This window comes from Balaenoptera ricei, chromosome 14 (genome assembly GCF_028023285.1).
Source record: "Balaenoptera ricei isolate mBalRic1 chromosome 14, mBalRic1.hap2, whole genome shotgun sequence".
NCBI classification, from domain to species: Eukaryota; Metazoa; Chordata; class Mammalia; order Artiodactyla; family Balaenopteridae; genus Balaenoptera; species Balaenoptera ricei.
The window spans coordinates 82,711,902-82,739,660 of NC_082652.1; positions in this window are offsets into that span (position 1 = coordinate 82,711,902).

Sequence of the window (27,759 nt, forward strand, 5' to 3'; positions counted from 1 at the left end):
TCCCACTATTTCAATTCTGCTAACAACAAAAAGACAATAGCTCTACCTACAAAACTCTTGATTTATCTTTAACAATATCTTTAGCTGTGTCATATAATTTAAACTGTGCATTTAATTTCTCAAGAGCTGTAAGTTCCAAATAAACAGGCCTAATTTTGAAGAAAAGAGATAAAAATTATTAGAAAATATTCCAATTTTTAGTGAAAGAATATGAAGAAAAATAAACAGAATTTTCTGAAGTGATATCAAACACTTTCTTGGTATGAAACTGGGGTCAGTTCTTTATCTCAGGCTTTTCTATATATTCCCTGTCATTTATTTGAAACTATTATTTAAAATCCATGATTGGTACAGGTTTACTTTTCATGTCAAACAACTTTTCTGGCAATGATTAAAAATATATTTAATTTAATGTGGGAAATTTTGATAATCCACAGTAAGTTTTGACTCTTCCCCTAGATATTAATATTTTGTGATCAAATGTGAGTGTATTCTTTACTATGCATTCATAGAGGTGCTTTAAATTTACCATTCATGGATTTTAATTACTTTTAAGGCATTTGCTCTTCTCAGTGTTTCCAAATCATGCACCCCTTCTCTGCTATTCCGTTCAGGAGACAGTCCCCTGGACTCCTCCTACTTTACCAATGTGTAAAGAGCAAATCAAAATCCACCTCTACTGGGTTTTCTTCCTTGATTCACTGAAAATGCAGCCACATCCAGAAATGATTTCTCCTTCTTTTGAATTCTCATGACAGTGCATTTGGTGTTTCCCTTAAGGGTGTTTTTCATGTTGGAGACATTATCAAACTCTCTTTTAGTGTGTAAGCCATTAAGGGGCCATTTCTTATTTAACGTGTATCTCCTAGATGCCCTCATCCAATGCTTCATACATCGTGGTTAGTAAGGAAATTTTGGTTGAAATAAATCATAGCAAGAGTAATACACTAATATTTTTAAGACATCTTGAAAAGTTATTTAATTCACACTTATCCAGTCATCTATTTCAAGAAACACACAACTGTAAATCAAATATCTTTCCTTAATATACAAAAACATTTAAAGAGTAGACAAAATCTTGGATGAATACAAGACTCTTTATTAAAATATGTCTATATTATCAGATTTGGGTAATTCCAAAGAATATAAAACATTGCATATCTCATTTTCCTGGCAGGATATTCCCAAACACACTGCCGTATCACTTCGAAATTTGAGGACCAATGAAGTGATACTTACCATATCAACATTTTCAATCTACAAACAACAGACTCTGCTTTGTAAATCCAACAAATATTCATGGGAAAATCTATTGAAATTTAACGTAGAGAAAAAATTAAATTTGACCTTAAATGTAATTGTATGCTTGATCAGAGTCCAGTGACAAAAGAGAAAGAGAGAAGCCAACACAGATACATATCTTTTGTACTAATACATACCAGTAAATATATATTTATTTTAATATATAATAAATAAATTTATTTATTTTTGCATGTGAGATTCTGGAGAGTGGCGTTTGAGACAAACACTAAATCAGATAACTCACATGAGGCACTACAGCACTGAAGGAATTATCGTAGATGAGGAGACAAAAGTGCAAAATGAATTTTCATTTACACAGAATTTTCATTTCTGTGTAATTGTAAATCGTTTTGTTCTGGAGCAAAAAGATATAGCATTTAAGAGAAAAAAGGCAAGGTTGATGTTGTTTCAGTTGGCAAATAGGATAGTCATTTTTTCCCTGCACGGTACCATATATTAAATATTTAAAACACCATTATATCAGAGTGTGTTGCTAAATAAAAGGGTGAAATTTTGAATTCAATTTAATTTTATTTAAATATAGTTCACAGATGTTGATAGGACAGATAGTGGTTAGGGTTTTCAATACAAACATACTATGGACGTGGTGAGAAGCCAGCTTTATATTTCTGTGTAATTATCTCAATGGATTATGTATATCGTGTATTTTTTTAAAGTGACGGGGCTAGAAATGAAGCCTGTGGATTGAAGAGCCAATATATCAAAATATATAAGCTTGAATATTAACCCACTTTCATCAAAGTGACAGATGGTTTCTAGGCCAATTCCTTTAGTCAGTGATATTACCAGTGCAATTCCAGCAAAACTGTTCCAGAGAACAGCTGCCTCTTATATGCAGAGGATGGAGAATGGGTGTCTGCAGTTTCAATTTTGAGATCAAAGAGCCACCCATAGGGAGGTAGAGAGGGTTCTGGCATGGTTTTCTTGGCCATTAAGAGAAAGTTTTCATTTTTCTTCTCAAATGTTTTCCATATGTAAGTCGATTTTATATTATTATTTTTAATAATAGTCTTTATAATAACTCTCAAAAGTGTTATTTTGATAGAGCTGTGTACACACACAATCACATTACATCCTAGTGGATATCAGATATTGAATGCAAAATATATCGATCAGTATGAAGATTCCATTAAGTAATTTTGTCTAAATTATAGCAGTTGCAGCAAAAATTGCATTATGTAGTTATATCACTGATTCAGTCAAAAATTAATAAATAACCCTTCTTTGAAATACAATATATTAACAATTTTTTCTCAACTATGCTTTTATTTTCCCTCATATACCTCTTTGTCTTATTCTGCCTCTCTCTTCTACAGTTCCCTCTATATTGTCTCTTTAATTCTCTCCATGGAATACTGCCAAGAAAAGCCTAGGAAGCTTCTAAATTTCCCAGAATCTCAGGATGAATTTCTTATACTTCATCATGAATACCACCATTAGACACTTCACAAGTATCCCCTTCTATTCCAGGCAGCTTTATCAAATTTACTGTATTCTGAGTTTTCCCGTGTGTATAGGGCCCTTCTATGTATAATGCCCTTCCCAACAAGTAAACTTGACCTGAGGGTAGCTAAATTCTCACCTTCCACACTAAACTTGTGTGATCTCACATCCTAAATAAAATACTACTTGACCTCCATAAAAAACACAGCATTTTTTCAACATCTTCTTAACTTTGGATTAAAGGCAATATGGCTAACACTCCACTGATTTCCAAGATTGACTTGGTTGGCTGATCAAGTATAAAGGTGGCTGTCTCCTTCTCACTTCATTGCTTCATGTGTACACATGAGGTCAAGAGAAAGGAAAGTTTTCTCAATAAACAAGCTCTATTCTTCAGTCATTGGACCTGACAACAGCCATCTCCTGCTAGAGCCACCTAATATATTCTCATCAACCATGAATTGGCATAAATACATTCATTGTTTCAATAGTTTTTACTTACTTTAAAATTATATATAATTTTAAAGATATTTCATATCACTTATATAACTTTATATTCACTGGCTTGTTATAAGCAAGCATGTTTAAGAATTATGCTATAAAACATGATGGGTAAATTTCTGATATTTTTTCTAACATATTTTCTAGGCATTGTCACATTCATAATTGGTTTATTAAAATTTTACTTAAGACAGCCACAAAAATTAATGGATATTTATACATGCTTAAATGATTCTCAACATAAATGAGCTTTCAGTCATTCTTTATATATTTCTCCATAAAGGTATTACAATCTACTAGTAGTTCTAAAAATTCTACTTATGTGTACCAAAATTGCATTTGGTCTCTAAGAATTGCTTTTATCTCAACTACATTTCCTTTTTCATTCCATAAATAGTTGTAATATGTTATAACTTTTCTATGACCTGATTTCAATACTGAAAAATTTTTATCTGAAATATAGTTTTGTTCAAATTATTCACATGGGTCAACAACAACAAAAATTGATATTAAATGCCTACTAGGTGCTGTTCTAGGTTCTGATTTTCTTCTTTACAACTATTTTCCAAACTTGTAGTAATGTTGCTATTTTACTTTTATAATGTAAAAATGCTTATAGTATTCTCATAGTTCTTAGGGATGGGGAAAGTAGGATGTCATATTTTATTGTTACATCAATTGATTTTATTTTTTATTTATTCATCACCCTACATACCACTTTTCTAAATTGTGAATCAGCAGTTAAGTGATGTCACTCTGTTTTTTCACAGGAGATTTTTTTGTACCACTAAATACAACTCTAGAGCCAAGAGTTATTTCTACATTGTTCTATTCATTATAGCATGTGCAGAATTTTAATTACCACACAGAATGCAGATTTCCCCCAAGGGCACCCACTGTGGAAAATTTTTAAATGTAATCATAATAAATCTTCTTATCCTTATTATTTAAAACATTCATCATTAAAACTTTGGGTTTTCCTGAAGTACTATTCCTTCCAGATCTCATTCAGAAAAGTCATGCATGAAGAGAACAATAATAAAACAGGTCCAAAAAAATTTTAGTTAAAAGTGATGAAGACATTTTCATAGTCTGCCACTTACCATTGTCTCTGCAAGCCAAGGACATTTTTTATGATTTTACAGTTATCTAATTTAGTGTTTATAATATAGGGAAGTTCATTTATTCTCTAGGTATCTGAGCTTTAACTATCTTGATGAGATTTTTATGAGTCACCCAACAAATTAAAAACATTTTAAGAAGAATGGAGAATGAAATAGAGAAATAAAGGGAGTCTGAAAAATCAGAAAATAGGAATATAGTTCCGGTAAAGCAACTTTAAGAATATATATATAAAATCATGAACCATCCATCTTTTATTTATCTTTTTAAGTAACAACAATAATCCGCAGTAAAGTTCTAGTTTCTCTTATCAAGCTACTTTCAAACACAAACAGAAATGATAAACAGTAATTTAGTGTATCCAGTTTACTAAATACTAATGATAAATAAGCACACAAAAAGCAGATACTTTTAGTTGCAAAGTAAGCACTTTCTAATGTTATTTGATTTAAAGACACTATGTTTAAGCTCCACAAACCCACCTGAAAGTTTAGAATTGCATAAAATGTAAAATGTTAAATTTTTGCTTGACTTTGAAGAAACATATAAACTACAGCTGGAATATGTGGTGTTATAATGTTAATAACCTTGGGTAGGAGAGCAACCAATGTCCACCAGTTTGTCAGTTAAAGGCAAGAATTCCCAGGCCTTTTTAAAAAATAAATTACTCTTCCATTTCTCATTTATTAGCGGAATTTTGTAAAATTTCTAGGTCACCTGATGAATTAGTTCATTTATTTTAATGATATATATACAGCAATCTATGAAAGATAAAAATCCTGTAAGCATTGTGGGATCCTAAGTAGAAATGGTATTCCTGACAGCTATCTAGTAATCAAGCTTTGCAAAGCTGTGACTTGGAAAATTTGTTTTACTTTTCCCTCTTATGAACATTTTCAATTAAATATGAAGAATTTTTTTGCTTCACATGGTGGTTTTAAACTGGTATTTCATTATTTGAAATATGGCACTGGCTCTGGGTTATTTAGTATTTATTAATAATTTCCATTTTGACCTTTCCCAGGTTTTGCTATTTATTAGGTGTTTTTGCACTATTGCAGAGATGACTGAACAGAATTGGGGAATTTTTTTGCCCTTTTTTGAAACTTCATACTTTAAATTATTTTTACATTGACCTTTAAAGTTGGTATGTAACTATGATTTGAAAGTTCTGTTTAAAAACCACCCTGCTGAAACATCAGACAATCCCAAAAGTTCAAAACAGATTGGCCAGCTGATGGCTGAAAGCGAAGGAAACCAGGCAGAAGAGAGACCTGAGAACAGAGAAAGGAGCCAAGATATGTCAGGGCACAGGGAGATCTTCAGCATATTTGTCATGACTATTTTTTTTTTAACATCTTTATTGGAGTATAATTGCTTTACAACGTTGTCTTAGTTTCTGCTGTATAACAAAGTGAATCAGCTATACGTATACATATATTCCCTATGACTATTTCTTTTATAATTCCTTACTGACTTCGGAAAGCAGGAAGCACACCATGTGTAAATAAATTGTATTTGATGGAAAGTGACTTCTGAACACATCTGGGTATATATGGAGAGTGGGCGTTTTATTTTTCCATTTGTTTATTCTACCTTGAATGGATCACCCTGTTTTCATTTAGTTAATTTCATAAACTAGGTCATCTTTGATCCAGGTTAAAATCTGAGGCATCTTCAGGTCTTAGGGATGCAGTCACTGATTGGTTTATGTCTTATGCTTGGTTTATACTTAGAGTTCTTTTGTCAGTAGTTACAAAATGGCTTAAACAATAGAAGCTGTCTGACATGAGGTCAGAAGGATTATAATTCTTTAATTGCTTGCAGCCAATAAAAGCGTAGCCATGCCTAATTGTGTTCTGCTGAATCCCATAAAATAGTAGAGGAATGCTCTTCTCCATTTGGAATTTTTCCTGACTGCTCATATTTCACCAAGGCCTTGGCATCTGCAAGAAACTATTTGTTACCTGCATTTTCTAACGAGCAACAACATTCTCTTTTCCTTCATTAAAGTGTCATCCAGTGAAAGATGAAATCTCATTTTTAATCAAGCAGCAAAGTGTAGCTGATTATATGTAACAAAAGAGTTTGATTTTGTTTATTGAGCTATTTAAAAAAAAAAGGCATCATTGACTGAGATGAACTATAGTGTAAGTAACCCATGCGTAGCCATAAAGTGGCCAATTACATGACGCACGGTGCCAAAGTATTCAACTTTCATCAAAGAGCTATATTTTTTAAAAATTTTAATCCAATTGGCCGTCTTTCTTCTTCTGTCTTTGAAGAATGGAGAACATATATTTAGTTAAGCTTGGAAATGTGCTGTTGAACCATGATTGCTAAAATATTTGACAAAACTGAAATACGTATGTGGTGTCTTTGCAAAAAATTCATAACTAGTTATTTATACTCATTCTGGGTTTCAGAAGTGAATTCTCCAAACTTTGCTAGTGTATTCTGCCAGGTATTGTGCTAGGTACTTAGGAAGACACAGGTATAAGTCACAACGGCTCACATATGGAGCTTCTGTCCTCAGGAGCATAGCCTAGGGGCTGCGTTTATCCTCCGTTAGTATTTGCTCTTTTATGAAGAGTTAATGTTGGGTATTAACTTTGGGAATATGGATTTATGAAGGGAGGTGAATGTCATCTCTATTTGACTGAACTGACTGTCCTAATGGCAGAAAAGACATCTAATGTCCTTTGTCATCACGGTTATATTTTCTTTTTAAAAATAATTTATTGAGGTGAAATTCACATAACATAATATTAGCCCTTTTAATATGACGTTAAGGAGCATTTAGTGCATCCACAATGTTGTGCAACCACTATCTCTATCTAGTTCCGAAACATTTCTAAACCCATTAAGAAGTTTATCCTCATTGCCCTGTTCCCCCCCAACCCCAAACCCTAGCAGCCACCAATCTAAGTTCTGTCCCTATGGATTTACCTATTCTGGACATTTCTTGTAAATGCAGTCATACAATATGTGACCATTTTGTGTCTGGCTTCCTTCATTCAGTATGTTTCAGAGGCTTATATTTTCTATGCATTGCTAAATTATACTCATCCTCAAAATGTTTTAGGGTGGACATAACACAAGCTATTTGTTCAGATAGACCTGGTCCAAATCCTGGAGTTTCCATTCTCAGTAGTTGGGATATAGTGCATGTTATTTAACCTTTCTGGACCATGTATTCTTGTGTGTAACTAAGAAAGAAATATCTGTCTTTTAGGATAATTTTAGGAAATAAATGACAATGTTTAAGAAGTCCTAGAACATAATAGGCCCTCACATGAGGTTTATTCCATTTGGCTGTAACAGAGATAAAATTGTTGCATTCTCTTCACAATTCAATGATTTAAATGATAATCACTCAGAAATATTTCTGTCAGTATGTATTGCCATGTAGGTAAGTAAACAATAAATATCACTCATTTTGCTTATATAAATTTTTAAATTTTGATTACATATCTATGAAAGTATTCTAACACTTTTACATCATAAATTTCAGTAAAAGGATAGATTAATGGAAATTACCCTTAAAAAAGTCACATCACCTCCATGTTTGGGTTGAAGCCCATTTTGCCTGAATTGTAATATTGTTTTTCATTCTGATCCATTTTACAAGATTTTTATGTTAACAATGATGAAATTCTTCCACGGAAAGCAGTGTACTTCTAAGGACAGAAATTTCAACAAAAGCAAAGCCATGTTAGGTCACAAAGTTGTTTCTGCCTTATGTGGAGACTGTTATTCAAAATTACACACACAGTTAAACTGCTTTTACCAAAATTTAAAAATTTTAGTTTGTAGGCTTGATTGAGACATGAAAGACAATAAAGGTTTATTTTTATATACTAGAGAGCTGATATTTGAATATGAACATGGCCAAGTCTCAGCCAATGTTATTTATGACTCCATAGTAGTTCAGAGTGAAAAGTCTTAAACGTAGACTGCAAAAATCAAGAACAAACAAACACCAAGTTATCTGTCCTTATCAAAAGGAGCTTGTCACTGACTAAAGCAAAATGACATTTTTAAAAAGGCAGGGAATGTTTTCTGGAAGTTTTAAATAAGTGACTGTTCCCACTCTGTCCAGGTATCTGTCTCTTTGTTCATTTCTTGTTCTCATTGGACAGTTCCTTGGTTAAATTTCCTTTGTATTGCTTCCTTTCTCCTTATTGCTCTATTTTAGCTCATTCCTTATTAGTTCTTGACCCATGTGACCCATTATATTTGTGGAAATTTTACCTGTTCTAGGTCATTTTACATCATAATGTTATTGAAATAAGTCTTATCTGAAATTCCTTTGAAGTTTGAGACATGAAATATCTTCCTGTGCACTGTTTTATAGGATTTTATTATGATCCTTCCTTAAGGAATATTACACATTCTCTCTCTCACTCATAAAGAGCAAAATAAACTTGCATTCCCTGATTTCTTATCTAGAAAGTAAAACATGATTTCCCTCTTAGTTTGGTTGTGTACTATCACTTCTCAAGTCACTTTTTAATGAAATGTCATTTCTGTGGGATGAATGACCACCTATAATCAAGTTATATTTCAAAATCACAGTCCCTTCATAACACATTTAATAGGTTGATTTTTAGGGCTTGGAAACTAGTTATGGAACATATTTACTGTTGGCATTTACTCAAACTTCCCAGCTCAAAAGTTTGTTTCTAAAATCAAAATAATAGCAGGCCACGTGACTGTATACAGTTAGTAATATAAAGTGTGTGATATATCTTCCGTATGGATGCACCAGATGCATACATCTTAAAACTATGTTAATTTTCTCCCCTGGAAAACTATTTTGTATATTCCACACCATACTTCATTAAATTACGTGTGATGATAAAATACAGGTCCAGTTTTAAAATCAAACTTCAAAGGAAGATTATGCTAAAACTCAAATGTCTGTATGCTTATTATGCACTTGTCACCAATCTAAAAATTATTTAAAGGTTAGTTTTCTAGTATAATTGCACAGCTAAGAGTCTAAGGTCATCATAATGCTAGAGAGTTGAAAAAAATAGCCTTCTAGCCTTGACAGATACAAGAGAAAGAGAAAGGAAGGAACTAATTTGAATCGTATATAAATACAAAGTAAAATAAAATAAATGGTCTCTTTCATGGTACACAAGCAACAAGATAAGCTTTGATGTCCCAAGTTAGGAGAAAAAAAATTTTTAAAGAATTAAGCTGTCATTTTGAATTGTAGCCAAAGAATATTCTCCCTTCTCTTTGGATAAAATGTACCGAACCAGGAAGAGTAAGATGTGAGTCTGAATTGGACTAACAATAATGTGAGATTTACCAGAATTCCGTAAAAGTGGGATTATCTAATATTTTAAAGACATGTGGTGAGGACAATCTTAATACCAGAACTCACAGAAAAATACTACTACTTTATTGAAATTATTCCTAAATCATGGATTCTGGATTTTAAATCCAAGGGCATTTTACAGTTGTATCCTTTATGGAACCTTATCATAATCACAGGAGGAAAAATATCACACTGTCAAAATTGCCTTGCGTGATGAGGCACTTATCTTCCCATGTTCAGCTACCTTCTGCTGGTTAACCTTGTCGTGGAGGGCGCTGCCGAGACCACCAACCAAAGGAAACCCACAGTAATTACTACAATCCAGTGAGAAACGGAGTCGCTCGTGGCAGGCACTTTTAACCCCACAATCAACATTCTGCGACTCAAGGAAAACACAAACATGACCCTGCTCAGACAAATTAGGCATGAACAAATGTTTCACATTAAGTGAGTTAAAGGACCTTGCTGAAAATTACGAAGGCTGCTTAGGAAAGCAATGGATCCCATTATGGAAGCAATAGGTCTCAAAGAAAGCAGCGTGTTAGAGATCCATGTATAGTTGGAGGAGGGAGACACCTTGGTAAAGCAGTCCCCCTCCCCCATCCTGAACACAATGCTTCAACACCGCACCCTCTGGGAGGAGGAATCCAAGCCAGCCCTCCTCCTGACTCTTTTCTCCCTCCCTCCATCCTCACTACCTTCTTCCTGTCTACCTCCCACACCCTTGATTCCCCCCTTTGTCACCGCCCTCCTGCCTGCCTCTCCTCTGCCCCCTCCTCTCCTACCCCCCTTCCCCCAGCATCCACGTGGTACCCTTCCTCTGCTGCAGGCAGCGCTGGGCGCTAGGACCGTCCCCGACAGGGTGCGACAAGCTCACCCGTGGAACGACACGGCCTTTTTTTTCTTCGCGATCCCCTTGACTGGGCTGGGCACCCCGCCAGGAGCCTCGGGGACCAGCTGGGGGGGAGGCGGGTCCCCGGCTTCATCCCCGACCTCATGGATCTCTTTGGACTGCCAGATCGTCTTCACGACGCTCGCCATGGCGTCGTGGGGGACGGGGGGCGGCTCCCAGGAGCTCCTTCCTCTGAGACTCTCCACCTACACTGACCACTGACCCTCAAGGTCCCCTGTCCCCATAAGCCTGCCTCATAAAGGACCCAAGCACTGGGCCCCGGTAAGGGGTGGGGGTGGGGGGACACAGGGGTAGACAAACGTGACTCAGCACGTTCCCCCAGGGGGCTCAGTGAACTCTTCTTGTTCAGGTTTCTAGTTCTGCCCTGATCTGTCCCTCCCCTTCAGAAACACAGTGAAATGTATTCTAGTCCAGAACTTACAGTGGAAGGACCCACTGTATTAATTCATCATGTAATACGCTGGATTTGTCACTTTCCCAGGATCTGGGGGACGGTGGGGGTTGAATACCAGCGCTGGAGGATCTTACATTCTGTGGGGGGTTGGAAGGGGACAGGCAGGCAATAGAAACAAACCAAAAATACCAGATGTCCGAACGTGATATAAAGGGAATCAAAACTGGGCGATGGCCATGTGGACATTTGTCAAAGCTTGTCGATTTGTGCACCCGGGATTTGAGCCTTTTATTGTGCGTGAATTCTACCTATTAAAAAATCTAAACAAGAAAAAAAATGTAATTAAAAAGTAAAATACTGCTTTCTATTACCTCAAGCAATTTTACTATGAAAAACCAGGAGGAAAACAATCTTACATTTCTCCCTGAGTTTAAAAACACTCCATTGTTCTGGTAACACCTGATTTGAATTCATGTACTGCACATTACAGAAGATACGTGGACATTTATACCTCCAACAGGAATTACTTCCATATTAGGGTAAATCGGCTTGAGATACAGGTACTTCTAAATAACAATCTTTGTGAAATATATTATTTTAGTACGCATTTCCCCTGCCTTCCACTTCATTGGCAGGTGGGTTAGGAGTTACTATTCTTTAAACGCGAATGAGACTGGGCAGTGCTCCATTTAAGTCTTTCCCCTGCTTCAGTGATAATGTAATTCATAGGAAATTCCTCCTCGACTCTGCTTCGTAGTATTTTCTAATGGCTTGCTACACTCTGAAAAAGTGTGCAGTTTTATTCAAGCCCATTCTGTTGTGGAAAAAATAAAATTGAGGTGGGAAGAGCAGAAGGAAAGATATATGTAGCAAACAAGCATAAATATGTCGATAGAGGGGCTTAACAGAAAATGAAGTCAGCAGGGGCCCACTCCACGCACCACCATTACAAAATATAGGATAAATCACCACCAACCTATGTTTTGCAGGTTTCCATTAAGGGAATCTTTATGTGTGAGTAAATGGCCTGTAAATTCAAGCCTTTTTTTGTGGTTTGACTTTAAAAGGTACCTGTTTTATATCATGTGTTTTACGCTAACATGTTGGTGTATTTTTTTATGGTAAACTAAATCCGAAAAAAAGGTCCAATGGAGAAGAATTGATTATACAATCTATCCCAATTTCATCAGTTCCTTGTTGGATATAAGCTATATAGTCTATAAACGGCTCTGAATTTTTTTCTTTTGATCAATGGGCCTTCTTAGATGAGCTATAAAACCATTAACCTTCTTTTCCATTTTTCATATTTCAGTTAAAAAACTCTCATGGTACACTTGTTGCATCTATCTCTTAATGAAATATAAATTACTCATGTATGAAATTCGTTGAATTTATGTGTCAAAGTTTAAATAATTTGGAATTAATGAGCCCATAAGTATAATTGATACAAATACACACTGTATAGGTTTAACTAAAAGTCTCACAACAGACCCACATAAATTTCATTAATATAAAATGTACTAATAGTAATTTATAATTAAAAGGCAAATATAGGAGTAATAAAAAATTATGTGACCCACTCAGAAGCATACTGATGATACCCAAATACTAGAATCACTGCTATTCTTGGGCCTGTGGGCGTGGAAAGGGAGATGTATGTTTGTCAAGCATTGTGTGGCCGCTAAATTTCTTAATAGCATGTTTTTTCAGCTTTCTTGAAGTATCACTGATAAATAAAATTTATAAATATTTAAGTTGCACAGCATAATGATTTGAGGTACTCACGCATCGCGAAATAATTAACACAGTCAAGCAAATTAGCACATGCATCATCTCACATAGTTACCATACTGTGCGTATGTGCGTGTGTGGTGAGAATACTTAAGATATACTCTCAGCAAATTTCCAGTATACAATACGGTATTGTTAACTATAATCGCCATGCTGTACATTAGATCCTCAGCGCTTATTTATCTTATAACTGAAAGTTTATATTCTTTGACCACCTCCCCACTTCCTCCAAATCCAAGCCCCTGGAAACCACCATCGTAGTCTCTGTTTCTGTGAGTTCAACTATTTTTAGGTTCCACATATAAGTGAGAGCATACAGTATTTGTCTTTCTCACTCTGGTTTACTTCACTTGGCATCATGTCCTCCAGTTTCACTCATGTTGTCACATTGGAGGGTTTCCTTCTTTCTCATGGCTAATATTCCATTGTATTTTATACCATATATTCTTTATCCATTCATCTGTCTATGGACACTTGGGTCATTTCCATATCTTGACTATTGTGAATAATGCTGTAATAAACTTGAGGAAGCAGATATCTCTTTGAGATCCTGATTTCATTTCCTTTGAATTTATACATAGGAGTGGGATTGCTGGATCATATGGTAGTTCTATTTTTAATGTTCTATTTTTCATTTTTTAGGGGAAACTCTGTACTGTTTTCCAAAATGACTGTTCCAATTTACATTTCCATTAACAGTGCACAAGGGTTCCCTTTTCTCCATGCCCTCATCAACACTTATCTCTTCCCCTTTTGGTAACAGCCATCCTACTGGGTTTAAGGAGATATCTCATTGTGGTTTTGATTTGCCTTTCCCTGATGATTCGTGATGTTGAGCACCTTTTTACATACCTGTTGGCCACTTTTTATGTCTTCCTTGGAAAAATATTTATTCAGGTCCTTTGCCCATTTTTAAATTGAGTTATTTGGTTTTGTTTTTTGCTATTGAGTTGTATAAGTTCTTTATATGTTTTGGATATTATCCCCTTATTAGATATGTGCTTTGCAATATTTTCTCCCGTTCTGTAGGTTGCCATTTCATTTTGTTGACTGTTTCCTTTGTTGTGCAGAAGAATTTTAGTTTGATGCAGTCCCGCTCATTTATTTCTGGTTTTGTTGCCTGAGCTTTTGACATCATATCCAGAAAACTCTGATCTCTTCCCTGGGGACACGTCACCTCCTATAAACCATGTGTTCCTTCTATCCACAGAGTGCAGAAAGCTTACAGAGAAATGCTGTGTCTAGTGGATTTTTCTTGCAGTAAGTTATTATTATTATTACTTTATTGTTTAACCTAACCTTGGATAGCCTACGTGAAGTTTTCTTGCTGTCTTTTTCTCTAGGAATTTCTCAAGGTACTTCCTGTAAAAAGTCTATAACTACTCACCTTATCCTTTAATTTTATCTTACTAGCCACTCTTCGGTGTGTAATAAACTTCACTTGAACTCTCATGGCTAAATCTGGACTCTGGACTCCCCCATTCTAAGTAAGCAACCATTAGTTTAGTCAGTTAGAGTTCTGCTATTTAATTCTTACCTTTCTAACAGATTTGAAGAGGATTATCTTGCCTTTCAAGGATTTCTTTGAATTTGGCCCAAATTGCATTGTAATATTTGACTATATTCTCCATAGAATTTTGGTTGAGATTGTGATGATCTAATATTTTCCTTCCTGATAACTCAGTGTTCTTTTGTGGTTGTTTTGTTTGGCACAGGAGAGAGAATTGCCAAGAAATACTTTTTCTCTACTGTAGTAAACAAAAATGGTGTTCTTAAAAATATGAAATTTACTGCTAGAATCAGTGAAAGAGTTTTAATGGTTCTGTATTCTTTTGTAAAATAATATTAATTACTTGTGCCATATAACATGAGCCAATTTTTATACACACTATCCCTAAGCGTATCCTTAAAACTCTGAAAATTATGTCAGATATTTCCTATTTTATATATGGAAGCACTGAGGCTCAAAGAAACTACCTTGCCAGAGTCTAATTAATAATTAAGATATCATAACTTGATAAACACATATTTATAATCTTACCCAAACTTCCTCTTTGGTCTAATTTCTTCTTACTCTTTCACGTGCATTATCCACTCTTGATACAGTGAATAAAAACAGTTACTTGCCTTTACATAGCACCTAATGGACACATAGCTAGTAGCTAGTATTTTCCCTTCTGCCGCATGTCCTGTAATTTTAATAACACAGCCAAAAGCCTTTTTCTTTTACATAATCAGAATGTTCAGCTTAATTTGTCCATCTACTCGATATAAGCTACCTTGTTCATTCCTTGGAACTTTTTACACTGCTTTTAATGAGCAGGGTATTTATGTAATAATTGTTCAGACAATTATTATGTCTAGTAAGGATAGAAGGGACTTGGTAGAAGTCCCAATTATTGTGACTCTTTTGTCCAAGTTTATTGTCATTTTTGGAGCTTTTAAAGATTTGGTTAAAATAATTTAATTTGTTAAATTATTGTCCTCTTTTGATATTTTTATGATTTGTACCATTCCTTGGCTTCTTTGCTGGTCTGGATATTTTGTTTCTTATTCTATAAACTTTTTCATCCCCTTCTTTTCTAACTTTGGTCTTCTATATCAAAATCTTGAGTTTTCAATGAGATGTTTTTCCCTGCCGAGAGGGCAGATGAGATTTGAAACTTGACCTGCTTTTATTGATATCTGTCATCTAAACATCGAAATACAAAATCAACAATCTGTAGAGTTGTTTTGAGTTAATTTTACCTTATCCTTTTTCCCAAGAGTAATAAATACGTGAGCTGCTTACTATGAGCTGAGAATAAAAAGAGGAGACTGGAGTTGTTGATGCAGTGTGTTTGCGATGTGGCTGTCTGGCAAACGGAACACTTCCATTTTCATCCTAACTGGAATCTTAGTCAGTTAAACACTCTGGTATAATATTTCTTTATAGAAAAAAATGAAAGAGGCTGGCTTAGATTACTCAGAGGTCCCTTCTAGTTAAAAAAAACAAACAAACAAAAATAAAAAACCTTTAGTTCTATTTTTTTTGGTGTGTGGAAATCTTTGAAAACTGAGTTTAGCTGAAAAATGTAAATATAAAATACCATGTGTCTGGGGCAGATGATGAATCCAGGCTGGAATGAGGGTTTAGTCTGGTGCAGTTAGGTGGAGACTTCAGTGATAAATCCAGATAATTTTACTATAATGGGCAGAGAATCATTCAGGGTTTTGAACTGAGTACTGACCAACAGAAAATGAAAATGATACTTTAATATTTGGGAAGTGTGGTGCAATTGAATGAGAAGCAAGTAGAAGCAAATAGAACAATAAGGTTATCAAGTATTATCTGTAAAAACACTCATAAGCTTAATATACAATGATTTATAGCATTTATTTTGCAAATAATAAAGAATTTTGAGTAAATGATGGGGAATAGTACCTAAGCAAACAGCATGACACAGTTTAGAAAATCATGAGCTGTAGTGTATCACAGAGGATCTTCTTCAAGAACTGGGCTCTCGCCCACTCAAGTAAGCCCCTTTAGTAATATTATATTAATAAATCTTTCTACCTCTTTTCTCTGTCCCCTAAATCTACCCCCCACAATACCAATAACAGGCAAAGATGCTAAGAAAAGTCAACTGACAAAAATGAGCCAAACAGTATTCTCTCTTAGGAATCTGGACTACAAAAAAACAATGACTTTTGCTATTAAGTTTTGGATGGTTAAACTGGGAAAAATCATAGTCATTTGCAGAGGGAAGCAAATATTACCTGGATAAAACAGGCCAAATTGAGACTAGATTCAGCATGGTGTCACTCTAAAATTAAAAAAATTACAAATCCAATCCAAAAAGCGTAGAAAGGCAATATAACATTTTAATACAGGTGCCTTTGGGGGCCTGACAAAGGAAAGATTTTACTGCATAAAAAAACTAGGGACTTCCTGATAACCACACTTCCACATTCTCTCCCCAAAGGGACACGGACCACCACATCCATAGCAAAAATCAGTCCTCCTCTTTCTCCCCATATCATTTTCCAAAATGATTCTGTGCCATATGAGTGCCACTTTATTATTAAAACTTTCCTCTCCAATACCATTCATATGTAAAATATTCTAGTTTCTCAAGTCTTCTTCAGAGTCTTCTATCCCCCTCCGTTTTGAATAAACACAAGGAAAGCTCTACAAGTTGTCAAATTTGCAAGGAGTACATGTGTCTTAGTAAGCTGGAGCAGGACATAAGAGGCCGGGCATTGGGGCAGCCAATGTGGCAAACTCTCATAGTATGCTAAATTTGTTTTACCTGACCCTGACCCACTGAGGACAATATGTCTAGGGTGAGAGGATACAGTAAAGCAGATGCACAGGGAGGAGAGACCATAACGCTTGAGAAGGAGAGAAAAAAGCTCTTTTCATTTATGATTCTCATCCATACTTACTTTCTTCCTTTTCTGAGACCCAGCTACACATCCAGACTTGGGGAAAGTGAGACCCTGGATTTCTCATTTAATCCCCGTCTGTCCTGCCTCGTTATTCACACTTAATCAGAAAGTTACTCACAATAAAAAAAAACCACACACACAAAAAAACCCCTCAGGCCAACTTCCTCTACATGGAAACAGTCTAAAAGTGCATCTTTCAAAAATGCAGAGATGCAAGTAATTCACGAGCTAGAGCAGTTATTCTGCAAATTAAAATAAACTATTAGCTGTACTTAAATCAAAGGGGAAATAAAATTAAAACTAAGAACAGAAGGAGGGAATAACTATGTCATATAAATAACTTCTCATAAGCTTTAGTACCTACATTTCAAAGCAAATATACTTTTTATATAAATCATGTAATTATGAGACAGCCTGACTGAAAAAATTAATATAAATAGTGAGGTAATAGCCACTCATTATTTTTGCATCCTTTCCTAATATGATACTTGAGAAATTCAAGAAATTTTATCTTAAATGTTTGTTTCTTTTATCATTAGGAAACTAGAAAATGTTATTATGTTGCTTATATAATGTTTATATGATAAGTTTGCATGACAAATTTTATATAAGCTTATATATTGTTTATATTCTTAATTAAAATTATAATCTTCATAGAAAAATACTTGCTATAAAACTACCATATTTATCATCATAGTGTCCTATTTTTAATCCTTTATTAATATTTAAAGTTATCTTGTTTGTCTATTTTCTATATCCTCTCACCTGATTGACAGTTTTGCTTCCTTATTCATTGCTTTTCTCCATACCTAGAACAGTTTCTGAAACATATTATAGACTCAATATCCAAACAGTCCTAAAAAGATAATAGAAAAAACAGTCATTGTGTTTTTCTGTTTTTATACAATATAAGGATACACTATAGCTTATGACATATTCTTGCAAAAATGTTTAAGACCTAATCAGAGATTTAGATTTAATTTCCAATTTATAGAAGATACAGAACATTTAGACACAAGTCAAATACAATGTGGAAACCATAAATAAACATAGAATAAGAGACATCCATAAGACAAATGCCTGGAATCCCCCCAAATTCAAAGTTTTGGGTACAGTGAGGAAAAGGGGTGAGCAAGATGAAAAGGCAGCATGGGCCGTCTGTAGATCAGAGGTTGTTTTACCCTGTGGTCAGCCTATTCCTGGAGTGGACTCTTAAGGAGGGGCTGTACGCCAGCTCAGGCTGAGGGTGCGTAAGGTTCAGGGACCTGAGTAAAGGAGAGAAGCTTAAACAAAGTTACTTAGCAAGCATTTGTTCCAATTGATCAGTGAGGACCAACTAGTTCAGTGAATCATTTATGAGGCAAAAAATGGGAATTTGGAGGGTCTGTGTCTGGCTTTGACATAGAAAAGCATGAAGACATCTGTGAGTCTAAGTTATGTGGGCAAGGGTGGTTCTTTGTAGTAAGCCATTTCCTGGGACACAAGGGTGTGTGTGTGGTGTGTGTGGGGTGTTCTTTAACCATTGTTGTTTCCCAGAATCACAGGACTCAGACAAAATTCATCATTGTCATGCCTCAAATGGCCTTTATGGGACTGGCCACATGATGTACAATCGAGACAGAGAGAAAAAATGTTTAAGTGGAACAAAGAGAACAGAGAGAAGGAGACGAAAACACACACATGTTAGACGTTGGGCTGAGGCTCCCATGCGGTGGTGTAAGACATGTCCACAGGTTCTTGGATATTTCTTCCTTCAATAGGGCGCTGGACTTAAGGACTTCTGGGCAATAGAATAAAGCAGAAGTGATGGTGTACAACCTCAGAGACTAGATCATAAAAATGCTGTACGGTTTGTGGCTTGTCCTCTTGTTTCTCTCTTGGATCAGTCATTTTGGGCAAATGCAGCTCTCAGAGCCCCACGTGGAAAGGAAAACAAGGCTTCCTGACAATAACCAGTGAGGAACTAACGTCTCCAGCCAACAGCCATATGGGTGAGCGAGCTTAGATCCTCCATCCTCATCAAGTCTCCAGATGGCTGCAGTTTAGGGCGACATTTTAAACACAATCTTATGAGACCCTGAGTAGGAAGTACCCAGTTAAGCTGCTCCTGAATTTCTGACCTCTGAACCTGTGAGATAATAAATGTTTAAACTGCTAAATGTGAAGCAATTTATTACTCTGCAATAGTTAACTAATCCAAGTCCTTTGAAAAAACACTAGTTTGATTTTCTGCACTGGATTTGCTAATCTTATCCCCCACACTGTAATATAATGTTTCTGAAATCAAGAATGTTGACTTCCTTTATATTTTCCAGAGCATCTGCAATTCCAGCAGTCTTGTATAAAAGTGTTCAAAAAATTCTTCCTTATTGCATGCATATTAGGAGAGCCAGGACCAAAATCAAAAGTGAAGAGAAAAGCAGAAACATAAAGTAAAAGGAATAAACAGAAACAAGACAGAAATAGAAAAAAATAAATATGCACAAGAAAATGTAGGGAAATGTTCAAAGTCAATAAAATGTGTATCTTTGATTATAACTGGTAACAAACTTAGTTCACATTATTTTTGTTTTAATCTGAGGCTTTTTGCATTTCACTTTGTATCACTTAATTTTTTTTTACTTGCCTCAACTTCAACAATAAAAATTTAAAGATCCAAAGATTGGTCTCAGATACAAGTAAAGTAGTAGATAAAATATTTATATTCACAATTGAAAGCTGTGTTCTTTTAACTTACTGTTTAGAATTGACATATAATTTTTTTTAAAACAGTAATTGCCTCTAACTCTTAATGTTGTTTTTTTTTCCTAGTGGACAAATCATAATTACAAGATCATCATTGATAATAATCAATAAATTGGTGGCATTTTATAAAAATAGAGGAGCAATAACTTTGCAAGTGTTCCCTTGGCAGTGTTTGCACTGAAGACTAGCATTCTGTTTGGGAACTGATTCACTTTACTTGCTTTTATGGAGCAGTAGAAACGACTCCAGTGCAGGGTCAGGTCGGGGATTTTTAGGGTAAGAGTGGAGGTGTTGAATACCCTGGCTTGCTTGAATATATATGTAACTTCAAATTTCTTTTATTTCCACAAAACTTACTATTAATTCTTTGGTATCTTCCTGTTGTCATTTCTTCATAAGACCTTATGCAAAGAGGTTAATAAGGAAAATTGTGTTTTCTGAAATGATTAGGTTAGCAGCATAGATAGAATAGAAATAAGTGCTACCTCTGTTCCAAATAGAGCAGGCTTAACAAAATTTCTGAAAATGTTAAAGACAAATAATTCAAGCATGTTCTGAGGACTCAAACAAGAAAATAAATATAAGCAGAGAAAGGTCATTAGGTAATTTCTAACCATCTTAACTTGTTTCAACTGTATCTATTTTGGTGCCTTAATAAAGGAAATCTTTACTGATGATAGGACACTGTGAAATGTGTAGTGAGAGGACTAAACCGAAGGAAAGGGGTCCAGTGAGTTATTTTAGAGTTAACAATGCTGGACAGGTAATTTCCCACGTACCCTCCAGTTGTTTTCCTAGAACGAACATAAATGTTAATTTGTATGTTCACCTAATTAACATTTTGTGTGAGTACTTTGTGGAAGGTGAAGTGGTAAACACAAAAAACAAGACATAAAAAACTGTTTTGTGTCTCGTTTTCTGCATTTAGAGAAGATTTTCCCATAGAAATGACCATATGTTTGTCTCCTAATAGAGCTTCATGCTCTTCCTTGCTTTCTGTCTCCAAGGAAAGATCCAGCATTTTATTTGGCCAGAGTTCTACAGAGTGGATTGAACTGATTCAACGGGAAGAGTTGCTTTTGGTTTGCAGTTCCCTGGGACTCCATTCCAAGGCTCTCCTCCTCATGAGTTTGAAGTCAGTTAGTCAGAGAACCAGGTCTAGCTTCAAAAATCTGCCCTAGTTGGAAGGCACATGAAACATGGGACTTTGTCCTTTGTGAAGGGCACTGGGGAACATCCTGTGTGCATGATCATTCCATAGTTCATTATGGAAGTTCATTTCCAAGTTCACTTTCTGGACCAGATTTTTCTCACTATCACAGGGTGGTTATATTGAAAAAGGCAAGATTTGGTTCTGATCTTAGAGAATAAGACAGTGTTCAATCTAGACTAGTTCAATCTAGACAGTGTTCAATCTAGACAATCTAGTTTATACTGCAACCCTAAGCTTAACCTAAGCATACGTTTTTCTCTGTAATATTTATTCCCAAATATAGAAAATGACCAGCTGAAGTCAGTGCTTCAGTTTGAAACTGATTATAGAGCTCTATGTTAGGTGGGGAAAAATTAAATCCCACAAGCTGGTCCATTAATTAATTTCAAATGGTAGCTCTGAGCACATCCTTCCAGAATCTAATGATGCCATTTGAAGACTTATTTTCCTTTTCTGCTGTAACCCTGAAACTAAATGCACATTTTTCTTACTGACTAGTTTCACTAACAAGACCAAAAGGTAGCTAAAGCCTGTCTATGAGAGAAAATCATCTCTGATCAATAGTTCCACTCGGATCCTCACTCTGTAACGTATATCAGAGCTCAAACTACACGAGGCTGAGTGACCCGCTGCCATCCGCCGCATGGCCAGGAGCCAGTGAGCCACTTAGTGACGCCCTCTCTCCTCACTGCCAACCTCTGAAGGCAATTTTTGCATCTAAACATTGGGAGTTTCTTCTACCTCCCCTACAGGAAAGAGATTTCACTCTGATATTGTTACAAAAGAAAATCATTCAAGAATCCAGCATGTTTACTTTCTAGTCAAACGTTGCTATCAAAATGTTTATTCAAAATGACTTGTAGTGTGAATTATTCTACTCCAAGAAGTACAGTGTAATTAAAAATAAACCTGGAAAGGTAATATTAGAATTCAATACAATCCAAAATGACCCTACATGACGCTATGCTTTGTTTCATTCTTAATAGTGTATTACACAAAATCAGAAGCAGCATTTGCTCTTGATTGAATGAAAAAGCAAAAGTTTAAATTATGAGATATTTCAAGTGACACTAGCTGCGGACAGGCTAAAGTAGATAAAATGCTAGTAAAATCTCCAGACAGCATTTGGAGGAGAAAAATAGAGTATAACCAGTAAAAGAGCATATGTTTTGAATACAAATGAAAATTGCACACCCACTTCCTCTGCCTCACCAATAATAAAGCAAATGTTCTTGCTGAGCATTACTTAAAACTTGCTTAAATTATCACTTCTAAGTCATCAAATTTATTTACTGTAATAATGGAAACAATTCGCCTAGCACCAAAATTTGTTTGTGAAAAATAATCAAATAATTTTCTGTTTTTTTCTGTGGAAATAATAAATTTCATGACTATCTATATCTGGTATATTGGTTTTGTTTCATACTAGTTTATTTAACAGTTAAAATGTTGTTCATGGTACAAAATGGAAAACTGTATCTGATTCTAAATAAAAATTACCCACTGCCCACTGCCTCCCATTGCTCCTTGGTCCCTGCAGTGTGAGAACCTACCCCTTGATTCAATGTACAGAGAAAAATGTTTCCTTTCTTCTTCAAAGTTCTGCTTGAAATGTCATTCAACTTTAAGTGGCAGGTTCCACGGCCAACCAAATTTCTTACCGTTGATTCAAAAAGTGATTCTAATATACAGTGCTTGCTGTATGTGGGTATATATGTAATCACCTCTTATGTTTGTAACTTATGATGAATTCAGTGGAAGAATAAGATATATCCTATTTCTCTGAAATGACACAGTGCGAGATTTAAAATAGTTGTGCTCACTAAATAATGTTATAATGTGATGCAGAGTATTATTCCATAAATCTTATTAGTAAATAATATTTCATTGTATGAATAACCCAAAATATATGGATCTACTGTACTGAAACAGGGTTCAGCGTTTTTTGCTATGTGTGGGTGCATGTGCATGTGTGTTTTTAGTTATTGACAATGCTTCCAAAGGTACATTATTTTGCATGTCATCTGATGAATATGTGTGTATTCTGTGGCATGTGTTTATGTGTGTGACCTTTTGCATGTATACATGTTTTCTATATGTGTATATATATTTGTATGTGTGTGTATATATATATATGCCTATAGTTAACTGTTTTCTTGTAGTATATGTGCATGGTCAACTTTACTAGGCAATGCCTAATTGATTTTTAATGTGGCTGTATCATTTTTTCCTCCTATCAAATGTGGATAGTGATCCCACAAGTACCTATTCTTGAAAACACTTGTTATTATCAGATTTTAATATTTTGTTCATATGGTGAGTGTAAATTTTATTTTGCATTTCTTGTTTAACAAGATAGTTGAGAGTGTACTCACATATAATGATTATTTGTTTCCAATTCTATGAAGTTATATTTATACCTTTTATTCACTTTTCAGCTGGTTTGTTTGCCCTTTTTTTCTGATTTGTAGAAAGTTTTTTTTTTTTTTTAATATATATATTCTGGATGTAAATAATTTGTTGGTAAAATAGGATGATAGTATTTTACTTTGTTTATGGATTATGTTTTTATTTTTTGTTCTTTTATGGTATTTGTTAATAAATATGTTTTATTTAAGATTGTTAAAATTATTATTTCCCCTCTTTTACTTCATCTTCTTTAAAACATCCTTTTAAACCTTATTGTAGAAATATCTTCTATTTTAATCTAGAAACATTTCTTTTATCTTTTAAATTTAAATTTCCCAAATTATTTTAGTTATGTGAATTGAAAATGTCAATTCATTTCAACTGTATTAAAAGAACTATTATACATGATTTGATTTCTACTCTAATATTTGTGTCTGTTTTCCTATTTTTTCCTATTTCTTTCTTTCCTCATTTTTGGCTGTTTATTTGGATTGAGTTCCCACTCAATACTTCATTATTTTTCCTTAACTAACATGAGAGTTACACATACTATTTTTTATTATTTTGTAGTTGCCTTTGGAATTTTAATACTCATATTTAACTTAAAGCATAAATGATATCTTTTCCTTTTTCCCGGACAATACAAGGACCTGAGAATTATTCTACTCCAAACCCCCTTCTCTCCCCTTCCCCTCCCCAATAACACAGAGCTGTTCCCTTTTAATCCTGGATTTTAGTTCTTTCTGCCTTGGATCCTTTACTCACAAAACCTAGATGTTATCTTCATCATTTGCATTCATGCTATGTTTAACATTTACGTTATTTACCATTATTTCATACATTTAATACTTTCTTCTTGGTTCACTGAGATCCAACTTCTATTTATTTCACTTTTTTTTTTTAAACATCTTTATTGAAGTATAATTGCTTTACAATGGTGTGTTAGTTTCTGCTTTATAACAAAGTGAATCAGTTATACACATACATATGTTCCCATATCTCTTCCCTTTTGCATCTCCCTCCCTGCCACCCTCCCCATCCCACCCCTCTTGAGACCCAACTTCTAGAATCCTACATATTGACAAATAAACCCAGGCAGATGCTGATTCCATTGTTGTTTACCCTTACAAACTTTTCTGTTGTCATTTCTTACCTCTTTTTTTTTTTTTTTTTAATTTCCAAATGTTTAGCCATGACTTTTAAGCTCTCATTGTTAATATATTATACAGGTGGAATTTTACTTGACATCTAGTTTACCATTTTGGGAAAAATGGAAATAAAAACAGTTTTTTGAAAAAAAAAAAAAAGGAATGACAAGAAAAGTTTTCAGAGAATTACTTGTTGCATAAGGTGCCAATATACATAAATTATTCGAAAAATTTAGAAGACAAAATAACTTGAAAATTTTAGCAAAAGGTGATATATAAGTTCCCCCAAATATCTATATGACCCATTGAGATGGGAATTATGAATGGAAGAGGTAGTGTATACAACTGGGCATCATTAACAGACAGAGGAATGTCTGTAACAATGGCATCTTAGGAAAGGTAGAAAGACATGGGTTTATGAAATTAAAATAACTCTTTATATATTTGAAGGCCTGTCACGATGAAGTAAATTCACCAGTAAACAGCGTTTCCTCTAAGTTGATTGGTATTTTTTTTGACTTGACTGTCATAACTTTCACTGAGTTCTTTACCTGATAATGACTATTGATATCAAGGTTAAAGGATGGGATTTTTAAAAGCCCACTCATATACATTCAGAAGGAAATAGAGTTGAAAGTTAAATGTTTCTCATGGGAAAAATCATTCTTTTAATTTTCTGCCCACTAAAGTGTTGCCGTCACATGCCATTTTAATACACAGTTAACCAGAGGATGGAAATGTTATGATTTACCATGACAGGGTAAATAAAGCAATAAGAGCAAATCTAATTTAAGAATGCATCATTGAGCATGCCTTTTCACTCCTGCTTGATAGCTACCCAAAATGATCCAACGAAACATGAAAGGCAAGATGCATTAAAAGTGAGAGACTGGCTTTGGAGCACTAAAGGCCTGTTGTGTACTTAGGGGTTCTGCAGCCTCCTCCTAAATCACTGACTTCTGGCTGAGATCTGGGAAAGGCTTCTCATATCTTCTTAAGCACTTACACTTCTTGCTGCTCTTTGAATCAGCTGATTCTTCTAACAGGAACCCTAGATTTGAAATGTATCTCTACTGTTTACTAGCAGGGGGTTACTGGACAAATTCCCTAACAAGCCATGCCTCCATTTCTATTTCTATAAAAGGGAAATACAGATCATGTCAAACGAGTAGAGTTTTGGAGCATTGAATGAGATAATACAGGCAAAGCATTTATGGCATTGTCTAGTAGTTATAAAAGCTCAGTAAATATTAATCATGTTATTAATATTAGGCTTAATAGTTATATTAAGCTGAAGTATAAGCTTAAAAAATGCCTTAAATAAGTGCAGTCACTAAATTTAACACCTTGCTCTCAAACAGGAAAATAATATGAAAACATGCGGCTTGTCCTCCAGGCTGCCAAGTAACTAGATTTAAGAGTAAGTATTTAAAATTCCATGTTAAACATATGGAACTCTTAATGGCCCCATATATTCAATCTGTCTAGGGTCAGTATTTATTTTAAAAGACCCAGAGGTGGCTTTAATTTTCATTCTGTTTGCTTTCTCCCACTCTACTCTCATTTGTGTAACAGTCTTCTTTTCAAGATTTTCCTGATAACCTTAATTTCTGTTTCCAAAGACCAAGAATGAAGCATTATCACGAAGAAACAACAACAACAACAAAGAAACCAAACAGGCTTTCTTTAAGAATTCCGCTTGACTTCTGGACCAAAATACTCAAACTCCACATGGATTTTTTTAAAAAGGGGTTTACTTCTTCCCCTTACAAAAGACTGTTTTGTGCCTGAAAAATGCATAGTAAAAACACTTTTCAAAATAGGCCCAATTGTGTTACTCTGGTGGGGTAGGGGTTCTTGTTGAGAGCCTAGGGCATAATTGTGGCTTTTTCACATTCTATCAGTGATTGAAAAATGTGATAAGATGATGTTTTCAGGGAACCCCATGGCATTAGTGTTGCAGCTTGAAAAGAAATATAGAGAGAGGAAAGATGAAGGACAGCTGACATGTCGTGCTCACTGAGCGCCAGGCATTCATTTATACATCAGCTCTATGAGAAATATTACTAAATTCATTTTTCACAGAAGAAACTGGAGGTTACAGAAGTTGCTCAAGGTCCCGTGGCCAGAACTTGAACCTAAGCTTTGGACTCACATTAACTACTGCTAATTCTAATTACGCTAATAATATTTCTGTTGAGTAGCCTGCATTGCTATTGAACAGAAAACCACAGAAGCCTGTGTAGCCAGCCTTAATGAGTTTGCTATCTTGTGAAAGTATTATTTCACAAGATCTCATTTTTCTCCTGCAGTTGTGGTTGAGCAAGTGTTTCAGTTACAAGTATATAGCTTACTTTACTTCCAATCTCTTAATAACATAAATGCAGTAAACATTCTGCATTCACTGAATTTATCACCAATCTTTTAATATCTTGACCTTAAAAACTTTATGCTTAATGTGGAATAGGAGTTGGGTCTCAAAATAAAGTTTAAAGGACTAGTTCAATTTTTCAAGAAAAGGTGTGAAAATACAAAGTAACTGAAATCACTCATGTTTGTGACACACATTAAAGCTCATGAGGTTTTCCAAAATGAACAACTCTGAAAAGAAACTGAGAGCAAATGCCATCCACTATGGTATGTTTGGTAGTGTGTCACATTCTCCAGTGTAGGAGGTACTTAGGTGATAATGAGGTGCATTGCGCTATTATATTTACGTCTTACATTGCAATGACACCTACACCCTGGTGGCCTGGCAGACTGGATTGTCCGTTCTCTGCACAGGACTTGGCGCAGGAGAGACTATTTGTCCGTCTTTCCAAAAGGAATGAATGCGTAGCTGACAAACGAAGGAATTTCTGAATTGTGTGACTATGAGCAGATATATTTTGCTTTACTTTTCAATGCTTTTCAAATTTTTTACCCCCAAGCTTCTATGATTTTTATATAGTAGTAATAATCTTTATTTTAAAGAGTCAGTTTGCTTAGAGAAGT